Raw genomic sequence first — 15,221 nt, 5'->3', positions numbered from 1 at the left:
TCTCCCACCCAGAAGTCTTTGAGCATTTCACATTTGGGAATGTGGTTATGGGTGTGTAATCGTGTGTGTCTATGTGTTTCTGTTTGAATACACTTGTGCGCACATAGAGGGACACTGTACATCTGAACATGTACATATGTGTGGGCACTCAGCAGTGTAGGGTGAAAGCGTGTCTACGTGTGTACACACTTGTATAAAATGGAAGTAATTCCTGTGTACACATCTGTGTGGTATGTGCTCAGCATGTGTATATATACATATGTGGAAATGTTAACTTATGCCTGCCTATGTTTGTAGGCATTCACAGTGTAGGAGGAAGAGCCTTGGGCTAGGAGTCCAGCCTTGGCTCTGTCATTTGTGATGTGACTTTGGGCAAGCCACCTTACCCAACTGGCCTTCAGTTTCCTTTTCCGTAAAATGGGAATGAACATCCATGCTATATTTCCCTCATAAGGATGATTTCAAGGAATAGAGGAGAGATTAGAAAGGAGAGTAATTTGTCAGCTGTGTACAAGAGGTTCTACATGGTGGCAGGCAGGTGGCAAAATGGATAGAGTGTTGGACCCGGAGTCAGAAAGACCCGAGTTCAAATCCTGCCTCAGACATCTACCAGCTGTGTGACCTTGGGCAAATCAAATGTAAAAATGGGGATAATAATAACCACTCCCTTTCAGGGTTGTTTTGAAGATCAAACGAGATATTTGTAAAGCACTTAGCACAGTGCCCAGCAGGTAGTAGGTGCTATATAAATGCTACCAATAATGAGAGTGAGAGTTCGATGGATATTGTCATCATCAGCCTGGACACTAACCAATCATGTTCAGTCAATTAGCATTTATTAAGCAATCCAGAGGGAAGGGGTCAGAATTAAGGCCAGTTTATGCTTTGTCTTCCTGTGTGACTCTCATTCATATGCTCCCTGTAAATACTCCATAGGGGGTCCCTCCAAAGTGCTTGGGGTCTTTTTCTTTTCCGGGACAACGGGGTTAAGTGACTTACCCAGGGTCACACAGCTAGTTAAGTATCAAGTGTCTGAGGTTGGATTTGAACTCAGGTCCTCCTGAATCCAGGGCCGGTGATTTATCCACTGCGCCACCTAGCTGCCCCTGTCTATCTCTCTTGACAACAAGTAGATGCCTCTGCAGTTGTCCTTCGGCAGCTGGTCTCCTCCAGCCGCTTAATTGGTTCCCTTCCTTTTCCAGTAACTCATTTCTCTGATGACATCTTTACTTCATGGTTCTGGTGCAATTCATCCTTGGTAATAATAGTAGAGTGTGCTCATACCCACTGCGACCTTCACACCCCCTTTAGGTGATCCACCCAATTGGGATTCCATCCAAGACTTTCTGGGACTCATGGCCGTGTACATAGGCCTCATGAACAAGGCGGCCTGGAGCCGAGCTTTGAAGAAGCTTTTAACTAGGTTTCTGAAGAGTCTTGTGAGAGAGGTGGTTTCATGGCTTGGGCAGAGAGGTTGATATGGGAAATGGAGTGCTGCGTGGGAGGAACAGCAAGAAGGTTGGGTTGGCTGGACATTTGAGTTCTGGGAGTAATGAATGTGAAAGCTGAAAAGGGCTTTAAGTGGCAGAGGAGAGCATCTGAGCCCAGAGAAAGAAGGTACCCATAGGAGCTTATTGAGGTGGGGAGGGACATGATCACACCTCCTCTTTAGGAAAGCCGCTTTGACAGACAGTGGAGAATGGATTGGAGGGAGGAAGACCTGAGGCAGAGAGAGCAATGGGGAAGGTGTCCCAATAGTCTAAATTACTGTGCATGAGGGTCTGCATTAGCATAGGTGGTTGTGTTAATGGAGAAAGGGGACTGGCTATGAGATCTTGTAGAGGTGGGCTCTGGCCTCAGACATTGACTAGTTGTGTGACCCTGGGCCAGACACAACTGCTGTTTGCCTCAGTTTCCTCAACTATAAAATGGGGATAATAATAGCACCTACTTCTCAGGGTTGTTGTGATGATCAGATGAGATGATATTTGTAAAGTATTTATAGTAAGCATTTAATAAATGCTTGTTTCCTTCTTTCCTTCCTTCCTTCCTTTCTTCTTTCCTTCCTTCCTTCTGTCCATTCTTCCTTCCTTCCTTCGATTCAGGGAGAAGCTCAGGGTCATTACACTGATATTACAATTACACATTATTTCATTTTGATCCTCATAAGAACCCTGTGAGATAGTTGTCAGGTCTTATTAGCCCAATTTGCAGATGAGAAAACTGAGGCTCAGTGAGGAAAGGTGATTTGCCCAAGGTCACACAGTAAGGAAGAAGGATTCACCACACTCATTCTCTTTCTCTCTGTCTGTCTGTCTCTGTCTCCTTCTCCCTCTTTCCCTCCCTCCCTCTCCCTCTGTCTCCCTTTTCCCATCTGTCTCTATCTCTGTCTTCCTCCCTCTCTCTGTCTCTCTCCTTCTCCCTCTCTCTCTGTCTCTGTCTCTGTCTCCTCCTTTTCTCTCCATCTCTCTGTCTTCATCTTTTTCCTGTGCCCATATGCTTGTGTCTTTGGGTTTGCCTCTCTTTGTACAGATTACATGGGTATGTGTGTGCATGAGCCTGTATGCACCCTTTCTCAGGGCCGTCAGGCATCTCCTCATACAAACCCCCTCTTATTCTAGGAAAAAGGTCAGAGGCAGCGTCAATACTGCTTCGACAAGGACGACTCTTTGGAATGCCAGGGCTAATGGTGAGTTGGGGGCTGGGCCTGGGCCTGGGCCTGGCTCCACAATTCCTCTCTTCTTCTTAACCTGCCACTGTCACATAGATCTAGGAATGGGTGGGTGAGGAACTGGTGAGAGTGGGAGGGAGGGAGGGAGTACAGGTTTCTGGGAAAAGCCAGAGCTGAGGAGAAGGAGCTAATCTGTTAGTGTGACTGCAGCAATGCTCTGAAAACTGAAACAGAAATCCTAGGTTTGGCTTCCAAGCCCTTTCAAGCAAGACTTACAGGAAGAAAGAGTACTTCACTGTGTGTGAGATGAGACTTGCAATGGTACTCGGGTTCTGTATCTGTAGAATTCAGGGCTTCTTAAGGTTTTTGGGTCATGGATTCCTTCACCTGGGGTCTGTGAACTTGTTCATTTAAGCATTTTGATAATTGTACATCCATATAATTGGCTTCCTTTGTAATCTTTTGTCCCTTATTTTCTGCAGTTAAAAACCTTCTTCTGAGAAGGGGGTCCATGGATATCACCAGCCTGCCCAAGGGGTCCAGGAGACCACAGAAAGTTCAGAACTCCTGCTCTGGCCTGAGCTATAACTTGTTGAACTGGGTCTTGGGGTTGAGGAGAAGGGGAAGTAGCTATGGTGACCACCCCTGTGGGTATTTGAGGTAGACTGGAAACAGGATATGGGAGCTGGGGAATCTCAAAGCCTGAGGGTTCGAAGTAGGGGAGGGTTTGGGGGTGGAGAAGAGAATAAGCTGAGCATTGAACTTGCTGGAGAGGAGGAAGAGGGAGCAGTGGGACTTGCAGCAAGGGTATAGACATTGTGGAGCAAACTTTAAAGGAGAGGTAGCTGTTGAATGATGGTGGTGTTAGAAGTAGGGCCTGGATGTGGCATTGGGGAACAAGGATAGGCTGATCCCCTTTGCCTGACCCTCTTTGTCAGGTGGTGTGAGAGAAGGAGCAGCCAGCTTTGGAAAGGGTGCCAAGAGATATCAGGAAAAAGCTATGTTTCAGTGAACAACAGAAGATGGAAGGGATGGGAGAGAAAGAAATCTAATGATTATAGATTTATGCCTCCAAGGGACTTTAGAGATTATTTAATCCAGCCCCCCTCATTTCACAGATAAGGAAACTGAGGCCCAAAGAAGTGAAAATACTAGCCCAAGGTCGTACAGATAGTAGGCATCAGAGTTAGGATTTGAACTCAGGCCCTCTCACTTTAACTCTAGTGATCTTTCCATTACACCTCACCATTGCAATCTGATGATCTTTATATTACACTATCAAGAAAATATCTCTGAGGAATCTGTGGAAAGGGATCGCAGAAGAGGATAGTGACTGGAGGACATCTAAGACCAAGTTTACTAAGTGGGGTGGTGGCTAGTGAGACCAATGGCAAATTACCTTGACTGCTGCTCTTGGAAGCTGATTCTATACTAATTTCTTAATCTCGAGGATCCTCCAAAGTGAGGGAATCAGGATTAGGTAGCTCACTGGAGAGTGATGGGGAGTGGAATCCACCTGCCCTAAAAGGAAGATGTCTGGGGAGAAGCATATGATACCTAAAGGACCCAGGGGTTGGGCAGCTGGGTTGTGAGACAGCAAGATACAGGAGCCCTGAGTTGGGGGGGGGCACCCAGTACCCCTGTGTTCTAGTTCAGGTTAGATACTAGAATAAAATGAGACACCTGAAGATCATTCAGCAATAAACAATAGGTAATCTGATTAGCTCAAAGCACAAGGATAGTTAGCAAAGAAAAAAGGTACTGAGTATACCTCAAGTGGATTAAGTTGAGCAAAGCTCCCTTGCCTGAATTTTCCATCCTTTCCCAAAGTAAAAACAAAGTTTCAGAGAGAATTCTTGCAGCCTCTTGTACCATTTTTTTTTTTGCACTTAGGTGATGAGGAAACAGTTTTGAGCCTTTAGTCCCTTAAGTCAACCAAGTCTTGAGGATAGTTCAATACCCTTTTTTTTTTTGGGTGAGGCAATTGGGGTTAAGTGACTTGCCTAGGGTCACACAGCTAGTAATTGTTAAGTGTATGAGGCCGGATTTGAACTCAGGTCCTCCTGAATCCAGGGCCGTGCTCTATCCACGGTGCCACCTAGCTGCCCCCAGCTCAATACCTTTTAAGGAAAACCTAGCTTAACTTGCATGGGGGCAGGGGTTAGGATATTGCTCCTACTACACCCTACATGTTAGTGTCTGAGCTGTAGCCTTAGTTGCTCTGTGGTGGTGTGATTCTGATTTTTCCTTTTCTCTAATTAAATCTGCCTTTATCTTTCATGGATTACCCCTAGTTCCAGCAAATGGTCCCAAGCAGAACCAGTTTAATCCCTCTTCCTCACATCATCCAGCCCTCAAGGATAGATTCTCTTTTCCTACCTAAAGATCTTCAGTTTCTTCAGCTGCTCCTCATATTGTCATGATCTTGAGACTTTTCAGCATTTTCTAGTTGTTCTCCTCTGGAAACTTGTTGAATAACAACCTTCCCAAAATGTGGTTCTCAGAACCGAATACAACATTTCAGCTGTGATCTAACCAGGTCAGTAACAGCAGACCTAGAAACCTTTCTTCTTATGTTTCCTGTGCTTATTCTCTTACTGCAGCTGAAGATCACACAAGTGTTCTTGTTTGAGCTTTCACACTGTTGACTCAGATTGAATTTGAAGTCCCAGATCTCTTTTCAGACAAAATGCTATTTAATCACACCTCTGCCAGCTTCTATTTATAGAGTTGATTTTTTTTTTGAACCGAGATGTAAGACTTTATAATTATCTTATTAGATTAAGTTCAGATTTCTAGCCTGTCATATCTTTTTGGACCCTATCTTCCAACATACTCCTCCCATACCTGGATCATATTTGCTAAACAAATCATCTAGGCACTAATCCCAATTTATTGACAAAACCATTATATAATACGGGGTCAAGGACTATGAACTGCTAACTCCCTAGATCATTCCATTTGAGACCTGCTTCCTAGTTAATACAAAATCATTAATGATAACTCTTTGGATTGAGCAATTCAACTGGTTTGGAACACACCTGATTATACTGTCTTTTAGCCCACAGTTTTCCATCTTACCGACAAGAATAGCATGACAGTCCTTTGTGAAATGCTTTACTAAAATCTGGATAAACTCTACTAGGCCCTTGCAGAAGAACCACGTGAGGAAACCAAACCAAACCTTTTATTCGGTGCATGTTAATTGTCAAGGCAACCTTTGTGGCTGAAAGTGAAATAAACTCAACTGATAAGTGATTGGCCACCAAGGGTGAGAGACAGAAGTGTCAATGATGATCCAGAGGTTAAGAGCCTGGGTAACTGGTCACTAACAGAAACAGAGGGTCAGGGGGAAAGGCAGATATCTGATAATCCTTGACTGAAAGGCTCAAGCATCTTATTGAAATATCAGAGAACCTGAGAGAGCAGGTACAGCCATGGGTCCACTAAAAGACACCACACTCTAGGAGGGAGAGAAGTTGGAATGCTGCCCTGGGGTACAGCTGCCCTTTGGGGATACTATCTTCCAAATGTACCAGGGGAAGCCATTGAAGCTTGGACTATGAACACATTGTTCTTCCCTTGTCTCTGAGGTCAGCAAAGTACACCTGATAATCCTAACAACCCATAATGACCTTCTCTGAACCTAGGAGGGTTCCTGCTGGCAAGTTTGTAGCCTTATTCTACTCTATCTCTTCAGTACTGAAGGCCCAAGTTGAGAGCATTGAATAAGCCACTTCAGACAAGTAGGGATCCCCCTCCCATGGCCGTTAAGATGTTTTGGTTTGGATTTCTCATTCTTTCCATTGGGTAGGATCTCTGTACTCTTGTGGATAGGATGCATAATAACTCCCCACTGAGACCCCTGGGAATTCCCACTCTGGAATGCATGTTCAGAGACAGCCAGCTCTGAAGCCCCAAATTTTCTGCTCCATTTGACTGAGGGTTGGCCTGCAGAAACCCCCAGGGTGAAGCAAAGCGCTCAGAGACAGAGGGAAATTTCACAAATTTCTCTGGATATAAATAAGTCTCTTCCCATCTCTCGGTCTCAACTGGTCTGTCTATAGAATAATGGAGTTAATTCATTTCAGAAGTGGGGAATATTGCATATATTGCCAACTTTGGTCAATGTGTTGACTAGTTTTGCTAAACTGCTATTTTTCTCTATTTTTTTCTATTTTTAATAGAATTTTATTTTTTCCAATCACATGAAAAGATAATTTTTGACATTTATTTTTTATAAATTTTCTCCCTCCCCTCCTTCCTCCCTAAGATGGTAAGAAATTTTACATAGGTTATATATGTGCACTCATATAAATTCTTTCCTCTCTTTCAAAAAATCTTTCTCACCCTCTCTTGGTAGTGGGGTAGGGAGGAATGTATTTGGAAATGATTGTGGCATAAAAACAAAAGACATCAATAAAATTAAAAGATAAAGAACAAGGAAATTAGACTCAATGATCTCTAAGGTATTCTAACCTTTTAATATTCTATGTTTTATGATTCTTCATTCATTTCCTCAAAGCCTCACCACGGGCCTTTGAGAAGGGAGGCAAACACCTGTTTGCTCTGCCAAAGTCCATCCTCTTGTCAACCTGTACTAAGACGTCCTTTGCCCCTGTAGACAGACAAGGCTTCCTTTTGATTCCATTTCTTTTCCTCTGCACCTGTCTGCCACCAGTAATTGTTCCCAGCTCCTCTACTTCTCCTGGAGACGAATTCGATCTGGCTGGGCTTGGTTCTGCCCTGAAGTGGGAAAAGGGATGAATCTTGTCTTGTCTCCTCCATAACCCTGGGAGAAATGATTTCTTAGGTTATTGAGGACATCTGTCTCTGGAAAAGGTTGATGTCATACAGCATGGAATGCTGTTATAGCCAGTGTTACTCATTGGAGTCTTTTTGGTGGGGGTGGGGGTGGGGGTGGAAGGGAGGGTTGGTTTGCTTGAAGATAGACTATGAAAGGTCTTAAATGACAGGCAAAGAATATCATATATAGTATCCTATTGACAGTAGGAAGAGACTGAAAGGCTTTCTAAGAGTTTTTTCTTTATTTCATTAAATATTTCTCAATTACACTTTTTTTTTTACATTTTTGTTTGTTTGGTTTTTTTGCAGGGTAATGAGGGTTAAGTGACTTGCCCAGGGTCACACAGCTAGTTAGTGTCAAGTGTCTGAGGTCGGATTTGAACTCAGGTCCTCCTGAATCCAGGGCCGGTGCTCTATCCACTGTACCACCTACCTGCCCCGGTAATTGTATTTGACAGTGGGAGAAGGAAAAATCAGAGATAATCTCAAGATGTTTAATATGGGAGAGAAGGTGATGGTGACGGCAAAGACAGAAGTAATGAACACAGAAGGAACAGCAGGTTTAGGGATTAATATAATAAGCTTGGATTTGAAGAGCTGGTTGGACATCCATGTAAAACTACAGGACTCCAAAAGCAGTTGAAGGTATAGGTCAGGAGCTTAGAAGAGAGATCAGGACTGAACATATAGATTTAGGAATCATCTATATCAAAGTGGAAGTTGAAGCTAGAGAAAAGAATGAGATTGATGAGGGAAGCCATGTTGAGAGAGCCCAGAAGAAGGCAGAGGACTGACCCTTGGGGAAGACTCACATTAAGAGTTTGGGGGAGGGCAGCTAGGTGGCACAGTAGATAGAGCACGGCCCTGGATTCAGGAGGACCTGAGTTCAAATCCGGCCTCAGACACTTAACACTTACTAGCTGTGTGACCCTGGGCAAGTCACTTAACCCTAATTGCCTCACCAAAACCAAAACAAAACAAAATAAAAACAAACAAAAAGAGTTTGGGGAAAAGGGCTGTAGGACTGTGTGTACCTTTTCACCCAGTAATACCACTTACTAGGTCTGTATCCCAAAGAGATCATAGAAGAGGGAAAAGGACCCACATGTACAAAAACATTTATAGCAGCTCTTTTTGTAGTGGCAAAGAATTGGAAATCAAGGGAATGCCCATCAATTGGGAAATGGCTGAACAAGTTGTGGTATATGAATGTAATGGAATACTATTGTGCTGTAAGAAATGATGAGCAGGTGGATTTCAGAGAAACCTGGAAGGACTTATGTGAACTGATGGTGAGTGAGATGAGCAGAACCAGGAGAACATTGTACATAGTAACAGCAACATTGTGTGAGGATCAACAGTGATAGACATGGCTCTTCTCAGCAGTGCAATGATCCAAGACAATTTCAAAAAACTCATAGAAAATGTTCTCTACACACAGAAAAAAAAACCCTGTGGATTCTGATTGCAGATTGAACCATACTGTTTCTACTTTTTGACCATTTTTTTCTTTTTTGAAGTTTTTTCCTTGTGTTCTGATTTTTCTTTCACAATATAACTAATGCAAAAATACATTTAATATGACTGTACATATATAACCTGTGATGTTTAAAATCTATATTGTGTGATCGCCTTAAATTAGAAGATTCAGCACCAGTCTTTGGGCATTAAACATTTATTAAAGCATACAGATATTCACAAGGAGTTCAGAAAGTTAAGAAAAAGCCTACCTAGCCTAGATTTCCAGCCTGGTTGGGTTCTTCCTCAAGTCCTCCTCCAAGAGCCTGCTTTAATCAGGAACTCTCCAGCAAGCTGATTGTAGAAGCTTTTTGTAAATCTGGAACAGAGGCAGTCCTTACACACTGCTTCAAGCTGATTGGTTGGCGTCATCCAAATTCATTGGTTTTGAAGGTGTTCTTAAGTTGAGTTCACAGTCTAGCTTCTGAGAACAATACCTTCTTAAGGGATAGCCAGGTTCTTGTCTGTGTCTGAGATGATCCCTACAGTGACCGTGTAGCTGGATCCCCTAAAGCCCTAAAAAGGCAATTTCCATTAAGGGATAGCCAGGTGTGATTGCAATCCAATTAACTTGAAGTAGGCTAATCAGCAGTCAATCACTCTCACTTGATTCAATTAGTCTAGATTAATCTCCAGGTGGGTCTTTGAGTATCTGTGAAATCCCATTATTTCATCACAAATATATATAAGATTGTTTTCTGTCTTGGGGAGGGAAGGGAGGAAGAGAGAAAAAGTTGGAACTAAAAATCTTATGAAAACAAATGTTGAAAACTATCTTTGCATGTAAGTGGAAAGAGGAAGAGGAGCTAGTGCAGTAGTCTTCTGTTCAGAGTAGGGTAGAGGTATGGCTTCTTTCTGGGCTGTGGCATGAATCCAAGGGGTGTCTGACCAATCCACTGGAGGTTGGGAAGATGGTTCCATCACACTGTCCCTGCCACAGTTAAGAATGGGGCTTGTCTCTGACACAGCTATACCTACTCTTTACTCATTAATCCTTCCCACCAATTCCCTAATTCTGTCCCTTCCTGCCAGTGTGAGAAGTCTTGTTCTCTTCCACTTCTACAATGGGTGTCAGCTCTTCGTTGCAACTATAACCTAGTCACAACCCCGGTATCCAGTGCTGTAGTTGCACAGGTGCCATGGAAAAAAGCCCCCCAGCCCCCAAGATTATTTCATAACTGTGGTTATAGCAGGTGTCCCTCAGAGTGTGAGATCTGGGAGTGGTGACATTGTGTGTGGGACAGAGTGGGTTGAACCAGATAAGTAGGTATGAATGGATTGCAATATGCTTGGTGGATCTCTCATTATATCACCTTTACCCCCCAGACCCACCCCTTATGGTGGGGACACCACCATCCTATTCCATAGGCTCATAGCCTCTGTGTTATCCTTGGCCCCTCACTCTCACTGACCCCATCAATCAGATGCCAACTCTTTTTGTTGCCACATTACACACTACCTCTTGCTTCTGTCTTTTCTATACTTACATTTACCACCCTAGTATGGGGCCTCATCACCCCCACCTTTGAGTGTTTACAATAGCCTCATTGGTTTAACTTCCTCAAGGACCCCCTCCCCACCACCACATACACTCCAGTGTACTCTCTTCATAGATGCCAAAGTGATTTTCCTAAAGTGCCTGTTTGACCATATCACTGCCCAGCTCATTGAACTCCGGTGGTTTCCTTTTGCCTCTAGGATCAAATATAATTACCATCATAGTAATCATAATAACTCCACTTACTCAGTGCTTTTATCTCATGCTTTAAAATTTTTTATTTTCTTGGTATAACTTTTATAACAATGTTTATAACTTACAAATAAGCAAATATGCACATTTGGGGGTGTCCACACATTTTTTACTGCTGGCATAAATGTGAAGGAGACTACTAATTTAGTGAGGGAGATAGAGATGGAGCAAGAGAGAGGTAGGAGGAAAACTGAGTATGGCACCTCTAAAACCAGGAAGGGAGAGAGAGTAACAGTGTCAAAAGCTACAGAGAGATCAAGGAAGATGAGGACTGGAAAAAAAAAAAAAAGACCATTGGATTTGTTGAGAGATCTCTGAATACTTTTGAGAGAACAATTTTGGCCCATTGGTAGGGGTCAGATTGCAAGGAGTCTAGGACAGAGGGGGTGGTGAAGAAGGGGAATCATGGGGTATAGACAACTTTTTCAGGAAAATTAGCTCCAAGTGGAATGAGAGAAATAAAATGATACCTCCATGAAATAGAAAGGTCAAGGGAAGGCTTTTTTTTTTTTTTTTTTTGGATTGGGAAGATCTAAGCAAGTGGAGAGGGGTGGATGACAGAGCAAGGACGATTGTTAGAACAAGGTTTTTTGGGGTGGGAGGAAATTGGGTAAAAAATTCAGGTAGAGAGAGATTTGCTTTGTTAAGATAGCTTTTTTTTTTTTTTGGAGGGAAGAATGAAAGAGCATTGGCTTTTCAATTAACAAATGAATAAAAGAGAGACTATGTAGTGGAAACTACATCTGGACTCAAAAAACATGAGTTCTAATCCTGACTGTTACTTACTAAAGATAACTAATAGCTAACATTTCTCTGACATTTATAATTCTGGGCATTGTGCTAAACACTTTACAAATATCTCACTTGATCTTTACAACACTAGTGGAAGGTAGGAAACTAAGGCAAACAGATGTGAAGTGACTTGCTTAGGGTCACAGAGCTAGTAAGTGTCTAGTTGTGTGACCTTTGGTGAGTCACTTCCCTTTTCTGAATTTTCATTTTTTTTGCATCAATAAAGTGGGTATAATACTGACTGCCCACTTTAAAGGGGCTGTTAAAATTCCCAAATAAGCTGGCTCTAAGGATTAGATGAGACAACTTCCATAACATATTTTGTAAACCCTAGAGTGCTCTGTAAATGTTAGCTGGCTTTTTTAAAGACTTGGGACTGGGGCAGCTAGGTGGCGCAGTGGATAAAGCACCAGCCCTGGATTAGACACTTGACACTTACTAGCTGTGTGACGTTGGGCAAGTCACTTCACCCTCATTGCCCCACAAAAAAAACCAAAACAAAAAACTTAACTTATTTATTTTACACCATGGTCTTTTTTTGGGGGGGGAGGCAATGGGGGTGAAGTGACTTGCCCAGGGTCACACAGCTAGCAAGTGTCAGGTGTTTGAGGCCAGACTTGAACTCAGGTCCTCCTGAATCAAGGGCCAGTCCTTTATCCACTGTGCCACCTAGGTGCCCCACACCATGGTCTTTTTCAGACATTTCTCACCCTGTCCCCACCAATGAGCCTTCTGTTACAAGGGAAAATAGTCAAGCAAAATTGACAAAGCAACTGAATCTGTATACTGAAAGTATGTCACTCTGTACCCATAGCCCCTTCTTCAATACTGAATACAGAAGAACATTTCATCTTTTTTTTTCCCTTTTTGGCACCAATATTAGTCATTGCAATTAATCTGAGTTTAGCTGCTTTTCCAAGTTGTTTTTGTTTACATGATTGTAAATTAATGACCTCTCATGGTCCCTTCCTTGCTCTCTGAGACTAATTTTTCCCATAAGGATCTTCCGTCCCTGATTTTGCCTTGTTCTCCCTTCCAGGCCTAGATGTCCATTAATTTTCTTCTTTCAGGACCCAAACTGATGACCTCCTCCATGAAGTTTTCCTTATCACCTCAGGAAGTGAACTTCTCTGACCTGGGACTTCCTTATTACTTGTGTATCTCATAAATAAATGATCTTGTTTTGTTTGTTTTTTCCCTATGTGTGTCTCATCTCTCCCTACCACACTGTGACCTTGGAAAGTGGGTGGAGAGCAATCTTGTCTGGTGCTTATATACTGGATAATAATGAGCAAGGCCTGCCCTCTGTTGGCTATGCTGAGGAATGACTTGTCTCCGTTTTATACCCAAATTCTACATGTTTTGAACTTCAGGGATGCAGAATTCTAGAACGCTGAAGCTGGGAAGGACTTAGGAGGTCATAAGTTGTTTTGTTTTTCTTTTGGGTGATTTTCATATGACTATATATGATCTTTGAGTTGCAAAGGACATTAGAAATCCCAAATCCAATCCCTCTCCTTTTACAGATGAGAAAACCAAGGCCCCAACACAGACTTGAAGCAGAATCTAGGTCTCTTGTCTCATTATTTTGTTTTATATATCATCCTTTTGTTCTTCATATGCCCGAATGTGTTTCTTCATGATTAAAGTTCATGATATATTTTTTAATTCATTAAACTTTTCTCTAGAAATCCTATTATATATCTCAAGGGGAGGGGGAGAAAGCCCCAAGATAATCATCACAGCGTGTGTGTGCGCGCACGTATGTGTGTTTGCAATAAACCAGGAGAAATGATTATAAATTCTCACTCTCCAAATGTGGATTTAGACCTGTTCTTTCTTCTCTATAATCTCAGCTTTAGAGATGATAACCATTGCCATCATTTCTACTGTAGCTCCATCTGACATCTTTTATCTCAGGGTCTCTCTCAATTACTCTTTCCAAATCTCCAATGGCCCATTGGAGGACATCTTCACTGGATGTCCCATTGGCTCAAGTTCATTGTGTATTAAGCTCATCTTCCCCTTCCCCCTTTGGAACCCTTTACCACCACCACCTCCCACCCCCCAGAAAACCCCATCATTATTATCCTAGTTGTTCAGGATCAAAATCTCAGTGGTATCTTTTACTCCTCCCTTAATGGTTCCTTATCTGCCTCCCTTCTCCGTCTTCCTTCATCTTTCCTAAACCTGGAAATTTAACTTTTCTAAAATATTATTTCCCTAGTGCCACTTCCTTGTGGCTACTTCCAGCTCCTCCACAAGTAGTAGCTCCTCTACTTTCTAGCCTCTCTCTCCTATTCATCCTTTACCTGGATCTCTTGTTCAAGCCAAACTGGTTTCTCTTTGAACAAACTTCAAACTGTCTAAACTCCAGACCTCTGCTTTCATTCTTCCAAAGTCAGTTTCCCCCCCACACTTTATCTAGCTCTTAGCTATAGAAGGGCTTTAAGACCCATTTCAAATCCTTCCTCCAGTCCATTTCAACACATAATGATTTCTCCCTTCTCAGAACTCATAGAAAAAGTTTGGAATCATGGAATATTAAAAGTGGCTTTTGGGGGCAGCTAGGTGGTGCAGTGGATAAAGCACTGGCCCTGGATTCAGGAGGTCCTGAGTTCAAATTCGGCCTCAGACACTTGACACTTACTAGCTGTGTGACCTTGGGCAAGTCACTTAACCCCAATTGCCCCACAAAAAAAAAAGTAAATGGGGAAACCAAAGATAAGAGTTTAAGTGACTGCCCAAGGCCACACAGTTAGCAAATGCCTAGGACAGGATCTGAACTCCTGCCTGACTCTTCCCAACTTTATGTACCTTTCCCACCACTGTTTCCATTGCCAGTCACTGCCAATCATCCAACAGCTTTCCTCTGATAAGTTCTGGTCCTCCCTTCCCACCTTTCCTCACTTGTGCCCTCCTTTTTAGAAGTGGTATCCTTCGAATTGTACTCACCCATAGAAGATGATCACCATGATCTTTTTGGGATTAGTGAAGAGCATTTCCAAGTGCAGCTGAGAACCCAGAGGGATGCTATGCTAGGAGTTGTCTTCCTTATGTAGGAACTGCCGGTGGAAGGGGAGCAAGGTGTGGTAACCTGGGCAATCGCTGCCCTTCTGACAACTGCCCATCAAGAACTGGTCACACACATATACATTTTGTCCCCTATTTATCAGTCTTGTTTCTGCACTCAACATCATGTTCACTATGCCACCTTTGTTCAGAAGGTCTTCTTCACATGGGAAATGTGAGCAGGAAGAGCTGTGCTTCTCCCTTTCGTTCCTTGATAGCTGGGCTTTGGAGTTGGGGCTCAGTTGTTACACATCGAAGGCTCCTAGGAGGTAGGCTCTCAATCTGGGTCCCCTTTGTCAAAATCTGAAGCTGCCGACATTGCTGCTGGTCTTTCTTGGGGGGTCCAGGCTTGGGTTCCTTACCCTTCTTTCTTTGAAAAAATTGCTTGACCTGTGACACCTTGATTGGAATCTCCACCACCTTCAGAAGGAAAAGGAACCCTCTCTACTTCTTATTATTTGGGGGTGGCTCCTGGGGAGGAGAACTAGTTTGGGAGCCCTTTGGCTCTCTCCTATTCCTTGTTCCACAGATGACCCAGTCTGGACTGTCCCCAGTGATTCTTTAGGCTGGAGCTGTAGATGTCCAGTACTTAAAGGAAAGGAAATCTTGGCC

General features: G+C 43.0%; 1 long non-coding RNA gene across 1 annotated transcript; it reads left to right on the top strand.

The window, feature by feature from the left end:
* Positions 1–1,356: 1,356 nt before the first annotated feature.
* LOC122734510 lies at positions 1,357–12,675 on the top strand. The gene is made up of 3 exons (XR_006354068.1): positions 1,357–1,448; positions 2,622–2,689; positions 12,608–12,675. It is a non-coding gene; the product is annotated as an uncharacterized LOC122734510 (long non-coding RNA).
* Positions 12,676–15,221: the final 2,546 nt, after the last annotated feature.

Source organism: Dromiciops gliroides, chromosome 1 (genome assembly GCF_019393635.1).
Source record: "Dromiciops gliroides isolate mDroGli1 chromosome 1, mDroGli1.pri, whole genome shotgun sequence".
In the NCBI taxonomy this organism is placed as follows: Eukaryota; Metazoa; Chordata; class Mammalia; order Microbiotheria; family Microbiotheriidae; genus Dromiciops; species Dromiciops gliroides.
This window is presented reverse-complemented; position numbering and strand designations above follow the sequence as displayed.